Source organism: Arachis hypogaea, chromosome 13, assembly GCF_003086295.3.
Source record: "Arachis hypogaea cultivar Tifrunner chromosome 13, arahy.Tifrunner.gnm2.J5K5, whole genome shotgun sequence".
NCBI classification, from domain to species: domain Eukaryota; kingdom Viridiplantae; phylum Streptophyta; class Magnoliopsida; order Fabales; family Fabaceae; genus Arachis; species Arachis hypogaea.
This window is the reverse complement of record NC_092048.1, coordinates 48,184,763-48,191,316: the sequence shown is the minus strand read 5'-3', so window position 1 is coordinate 48,191,316 and position 6,554 is coordinate 48,184,763. Positions and strand designations below refer to the sequence as shown.

The 6,554-nt window shown below is 38.3% G+C and overlaps 1 long non-coding RNA gene across 2 annotated transcripts; it reads left to right on the top strand.

Moving 5' to 3' along the window:
• Positions 1-299: 299 nt before the first annotated feature.
• LOC112738312 (uncharacterized) lies at positions 300-5,477 on the top strand. Of its 2 annotated transcripts, XR_011869716.1 has the most exons (3): positions 300-820; positions 2,202-4,480; positions 4,687-5,477. It is a non-coding gene; the product is annotated as an uncharacterized lncRNA (long non-coding RNA). The 2 variants fall into 2 exon arrangements; XR_011869715.1 differs by having other exon boundaries at positions 2,202-4,689.
• The last annotated feature ends 1,077 nt before the right edge of the window (positions 5,478-6,554 follow it).

Genomic DNA, 6,554 nt, shown 5'->3' with positions numbered 1-6,554 from the left:
CAATATAATCATCATGTCATGCGGACTGTATGTCTTGCTGTTGGAATGTAATACGTGTTTGTGGAGACTGGTCAAAGGCACTGTGTTGATGCGGTAATGGTAAGAGAGCTTATCGTGTTTCCCTTTTCTATTTGGCCTAAATGTATTAATTAACGTAATTGAAGTGTTTATATTAAGTAGTAATATGGGCAGATCCAGTACCTGTGTTACTGGGCCATGGGGGTTTTGGGCTCAGGTAATTGAATTTTTTTGCATTTTGAATTGTAATACTAGTTTAGTCTAGTAGTGTTGCCATAAAAATAATAAAAGTCACTTTCTGGTTCAAGGGTCCAAAGCACCTGTGATGAAACGACGCTGTTTTTTTGCGTTTTGGTTAAAAGAAGAAGACCTGAGTTATGGTCGTCAGTCAGAGGAAACCCTTGCCCTCCCCTCGAGCCTCATTCCTGATTCCTGAGTCTCAGCGTTATTTCTCCCCAAAATACAACCCTAGCCTCAGCGCGCCGCCCTTGGTCTGACTGTTGCCGGTTGGTTCGTCGTGGTCGGTTGCCAATCCTCCTGTTTCCAAGTGGCCGAAGGCCCTTCCGTTCCCCCAACGCAAGCGTCTACAGGTCATGGTCGGTCGTCGTCTGGCGGTCGTGTGCGTGGCAAGGTCGTCGTCGTCCGTCGCCTGCTCAGTTGTGACCGTCGCCAGCTGCCCATCTACTGTGGCTGTCCCTCAAATCTGTTGCTACGGCACGCGCATCTGGTTCTTTGTTTCTGCGCTGGTGTCCCAGTTCTTCTTCTTCTCTGCATTATCATTCAGCCAGTCCCTACTGCGGAGGTTCTTTATTTCTGATTATTATTTTGGTTATTGTTCTAGTTATAGGAGATGGTATTGTACTTTTGTTCCGGGAAAAAGTTAATTAGAGCTGAGTTTTTGAAATTAAAATTACTCTTCTGATTATTAATTCGATTGTTGTTCTGATTACTAGTGATGGTATTGCCTTTTTGTTCTGGAAAATAATTAAATTTCTGGAAAATAAATAATTAAAGTTGAGATTCTAAAATTTATATTAGTGTCGAGTTTTCTTGTTCTGATTATGAGTGACGGAATTGTCTTCTTGTTCTGGAACATATTAACGAAGGCTGAGCTTCTGAAATTGAATTTATTGGTCATTGACTGTATTGGTTTTTGTGCTGGTTACCACTGATGGTATTGTCCTCTTGTTCTGAATACCAATAAAGTGATTATTTTCTCTAATTAAAGTATTTTTGTGGTAAGAGCTGTTATTACATTCATTGATGTAGTTATTGTTGATGTACACGAGTGAATGTGGTGTTGATGTTGTGTATGAGAATGGGGTTTGCGTTAGGTACTATGGTTGTTAATTTTTTTAGCGTGTTATTGAAATTGTTAGCCATTGTTGTTGTGATTTGTGATTACTTTGCATGTGTTTTTGGCTTTTTTTAGAAATTTGGCTATGGCTGTGTTTGGTTTAGCGTTAGAAAGAAGAGAAGCACGTTTGAGTGCATTCAACGCATCCTCCTTGTGTTTGGATACCTTTTTGGTCTAAACGCCAAAGTAAACGTGTCTTTACAAGGAATTATAAATTGCTGCTTCTGCGTTAGAAAATTAACGTTAGGATTAAATTTATTTTTTATAATCAATTCTACCCTTTATTTCCTGTTGGTAGTCTCTTTACTGGTCAGATATTTTAAATATATAATTTTAATTTTTTAGTAAAATTTTTATTTTCGGGTTTGTATTTATTTTTTATTTGGTTCTGTTAAAATTTGTAAGCGTAATTATTGTATATTAATTTGTTATGATAAATTTATTATAATATGAATCATTGATCCATTAAAAAAACAAAATAAATAAAAAAAACTAATTATAACTAATAATAAAGTCATAAATAATTAAAATTTATAGTCTAAAATAGTATTAAGTAAAAGAATACTCTGAGTACCAAAAAAGTTATAAATAATATAATTTAATAAAGTATATATTGATATAGTTTTCATATATTATTTTTGCTTTTGATATGAAAATATATTTTGCTAATTTTTATATGTTATTTTTATTTTAGTCCGTAAATATTTATTTTATTATAAAATTAAATAATAACATCTATTTAAATATCTCAATTAAAATGATAAGATAATATAAAAAATTTATTTAAGTTGATGGATTTTGAAGATTCTGATTTTCTGAAATGTAGATGGATGCGGTGCATAACAATGGTGGTGAGGGGAAAAATAATGAAGAAAACGGGCGTTGTGATGAGGCGGTGGCGAAGGACATTTTGAATGATACTATTGGAAGTGAATCAGAGAGTCAAATGTGTTTGGATGTTGGAGATGTTGAGGGTTTGACTATTGAAGATATTATGCAAAAGACTTTTGATGATGATGCGTATGAGTTCTACAAAAATTTTGGTAGGTATCATGGGTTCGGTGTCCGAAAAGGGGACTCACGAAGGGACGATGATGGAAACGTTAGGAAGAGGAGGTTTTTTTTTGTAATAAGGAGGGACTCAGAGATCCCAAGCACTATAATAGACTGGATAGGATGCGAGTACATAAACCTGAGACGAGAACAAATTGCAAGGCAAAGTTTTCTGTTCACCTAGATAAGAGTGCTTCCGTATGGCGAGTAAGGAAGATCAACAACAACAACAACCATGAATTGACTCCCCAGGTAATGGTGCACCTAATCCCAAAGTATAGGTCATTGACTAAAGGGGCGAAAGCGCAAATTGATAGATTCTGTGAGTGCGGGATATCGACGGCAAAAACAATGCGATATATGGCAGGATTGGTGGGTAGGTATTCATTGGTAGGATTTCTAAAGAAGGACGCGTACAATTATATTGACAAGCAAAGGCGCGAGCAAATTGTTGACGAAGATGCTGAATCTGCGATAGCATACCTAGAAGGAAAGGCAGAGGCGGATCCTATGCTGATGGCACGGTATAATTTGACCGAGGATAGAATGCTTGCAAATATGTTTTGGGCCGACGGGGGAAGTAGGTTGGACTACCAATATTTTGGAGATGTTCTGGCTTTCGAATCGACTTACAAAAAAAAAAAAAATAAGTACAACAGACCACTGGTTATTTTCTCAGGATCAAACAATCACAAACAGACCACGATATTCGGCTTTGGGCTAGTGTTGGATGAGACGATAGGGTCATATACTTGGCTATTGAAGAGCCTGTTGGAGGTAATGTGCCAAAAGATGCCATATGTGGTTGTAACCGATGGTGATGAAGCAATGTGGAAAGCTGTGAGAGTGGTATTCCCTAGAGCAACGCATCAGTTGTGTGGGTGGCACTTTGAGAAGAATGTCACGTCGAATGTAAAAGATGCAGGATTGCGCGCACGATTTAATCGGTGGCTTTATGCAGACATTGCAGTTAACAAATTCTTGATGGAATGGAGCTAGTCTGTTGAGGAGTTTAGTTTGCAAAATAGCCTCTGGGCAAATCAGGTATTTGGGAAGAAGGAGATGTGGGCAAATGCGTACCTGAGGGATAAATTTTGTACTGGTATAAGAGTGACGTCAAGTTGTGAAGGTATAAATAGTGTTGCAAAGAACTTCCTTCAGTCGAAGCATGGGATGCTTGAACTTGTTCAAAAATGGAACTGATGGTCCGTGACTATCGAAACAACGAGTTGTTGGCGCAATTTAGATCAATTGATAGCATTCCGGTGATGCCGACAAGCTTGGAGTCACTAGAGCGATACGCTGTGAGTGTTTATACACGTGCAATATTCGGGGATGTTTGAAACAAGATCGTAGGTGTCGCATCGGTCAATCTGGTTAGATTACAAAGGTCTTTGACTACGAAGATTTACACTATCGATGAGTATGGGCAACCCGAAAGAGAGATCGTAGTTTTATACAATAAGAATATGGGAAGAATGAAATGTGGCTGCAACTTTTGGAACAAACATGGCTATCCCTGCAAGCACATGTTTTTCGTCATGAAGCATGAGCACCTTCCTAACATTTTGGACGGATTAGTTCTCAAGCGATGGACTAAAAATGCCAAGGCACTTGAAGCATATGAAGAGAAGATAGATGACGGTGCTGACCGGGCCTGCTTATTACGTCATGGTGCGCTTCATTCGGCTTGCCATTGGCTGTTCTTTTTGGGGTCACAGAAGTATGATCTATATCGAACGGCAATGAAAGGAATACGTAATCTTTGTATCCACCTGGAGGGTTACATTGCAACTGAGGACAATGTGTTTTCTACCAAGGGTGATGGAGTGATTCGTGATTCGGTGGCTGTGCGGACAAAGGGAGCTCCAAAAACCCAGAACTGTCGGGGGGCGCAAAAGACGGTGTACCGAATGTAGGAACCCTGGTCACATGAAGAGACGCTGTCCAGGAAAAAAAACTAGTCATGGGATGGAAATGGAAGATGGATGCACAGCTGGTTTCGACTTAGATGCATTGGAGGAGATTAAAATGTTCAACCACATCGAAGAAGTTAGTGAAATTATGTCTAATTTAAAATTCTTATGTGAGTTGTAGTATGTGATTTGTGTTGGGTATCCCACTACTTTTATTGTTGGTTGCGTTGCAGTCACACTGATTCGTGTTTTGAGAAAATACGGACATATTGAAAGTGTTGTGAACAACATGGGGAAGTAGCTTGTTATTATATGACTAATCTATGCATAAATCCGTTATAGGTATGTTGTGACAATCGTTGTTATTTTTCCCGATCATCCCAGTTCAGTGACGACGCCGTAGTTGGGACTAATTACAATGATGAGGTTGCTCAATGCACAAATGAAGACAAGGCTTGCCATATCGAGGTTTATAACATGGATATGCTGGGTGTTGGAGCAAATAATTATGTCCCAACACAAACTTCAGCGGCTGACGCACAGTGCAATGATAACGATAAGGCGTTAAGACTAGTGCCAAATTGTTGCATGTCACTTTTTCTTGTGGTTGTGATGTCATGATAGTCATATTCTGTTTGGAATTAGGTGTGGTATTGTTGCATGTGTACTTGGAGACATTAGAAATATGCGCTTTTCTACAGCCAATATAAACATGACTTTGTGATTCTGAATATGCAGCTGATCAGGATGGTACTCAGGCTGAACAGGATACTCTGACGTCTATGGTTGAAGCCAAAAGTGTTAACATCTATTAGTCTTTTCTCCCATATGTAATGGGTATTGTGTTGTGTGATTTGTAAATAATGTTTCCTACGAAGAAGGATGTCCCAATGAGAGGGATATATGATTGTAAATTGTGAGACCATGTGAAAAGTTTACTACCAACTTTACTTTGTTTCTAGTTTTTAATTATGTTAAGCGGCTTGCAGAAGGTGAGCAAGGATGGATGATGTGTGGTTTTATCATTTTACATGTATAACTGCAGTATCAATCTTATGTTGTTGAGTTATAATTAGAAATGGGAGTTTATTCCCTCGTCCCAATGGAGTGAAGTTATTCATCTTTTCCCTTCACTGTTATGCTGTTATGTTCACCGACAAATTAAAATCAACATGTTTAACTGTGATATTATTATAGATGTTGTACTCCATGGAGCGTACTATCCTGGTAACCCATAGTACCCAACTAATATAACTAAGTTGGAATTGGCTTATTTTTTGGCTCATGCTTTTCGGATGTACCAATAGATGTTGATAAGTCTGAGGTGGCTAAAAAGATTTGGATATGAGGCATTGAGAATGAACTAATTAGTACATCTTTATATGTGATCATGGAACAAAACAATACATAACATGGAGTGATACTAAGTACGCAACAACGTAATCAGCTAGTCACTAATGTGTCCAAGGAAACAAAATATAATTCAGACAAAATAATTGGCATACAAAATAATTGGCAGCTGCACGTGTCCATGAAACCAAAAAAATACATTCACTCAAAATAATCGTCAATTGCATAGAGCTTCTTCGTGATTGAGACTGAAGGGAAGACTCTCAAAAGGATGCCTTGTGTGCATAGGACTTAACAAGTTGTTAGTATGCCCTTCCAAAAGAGGTAACTCCCATGACCATGCTATGTTGGGTAACAGCTCGACTCAAAAGGACATGCTGAGACTAGGTGGATCTGCAAATGTCTTTGAATCCTTCTTAGCCGACCGCCTCATCTTTCAGTCCCAATCCTCTTCGGCCATGTGAGTCACTTCATTTATTTTGGCATTATGCCTACCCGTCACAAGATCCATGGCTAACTGCATCCTTGTCGCATTGTTGACCACCTGTTACCACGCATGCATGGATGAATACAAAAAGGCATGTACTCTGATAAACCACTATTTTATGGTTTATCTTGTGCTAAATTGAGTAGTTTTTATCAGTTCTTTGCACACTTATTCATACAAATTGCATGGTTTTACAAATCCTTTCCAATTTTGTTCTATGATTGAAAACTTGCTTTCTAAGCCTTTAAGTTGTATATTTTTCATTTCCTTTTATACCATTCGATACCGTGATCTGTGTGTTAAGTGTTTTCAGGCTATATAGGGCAGGAATAACTTAGAGGATGGAAAGGAAGCTTGCAAAAATGGAAGGAAC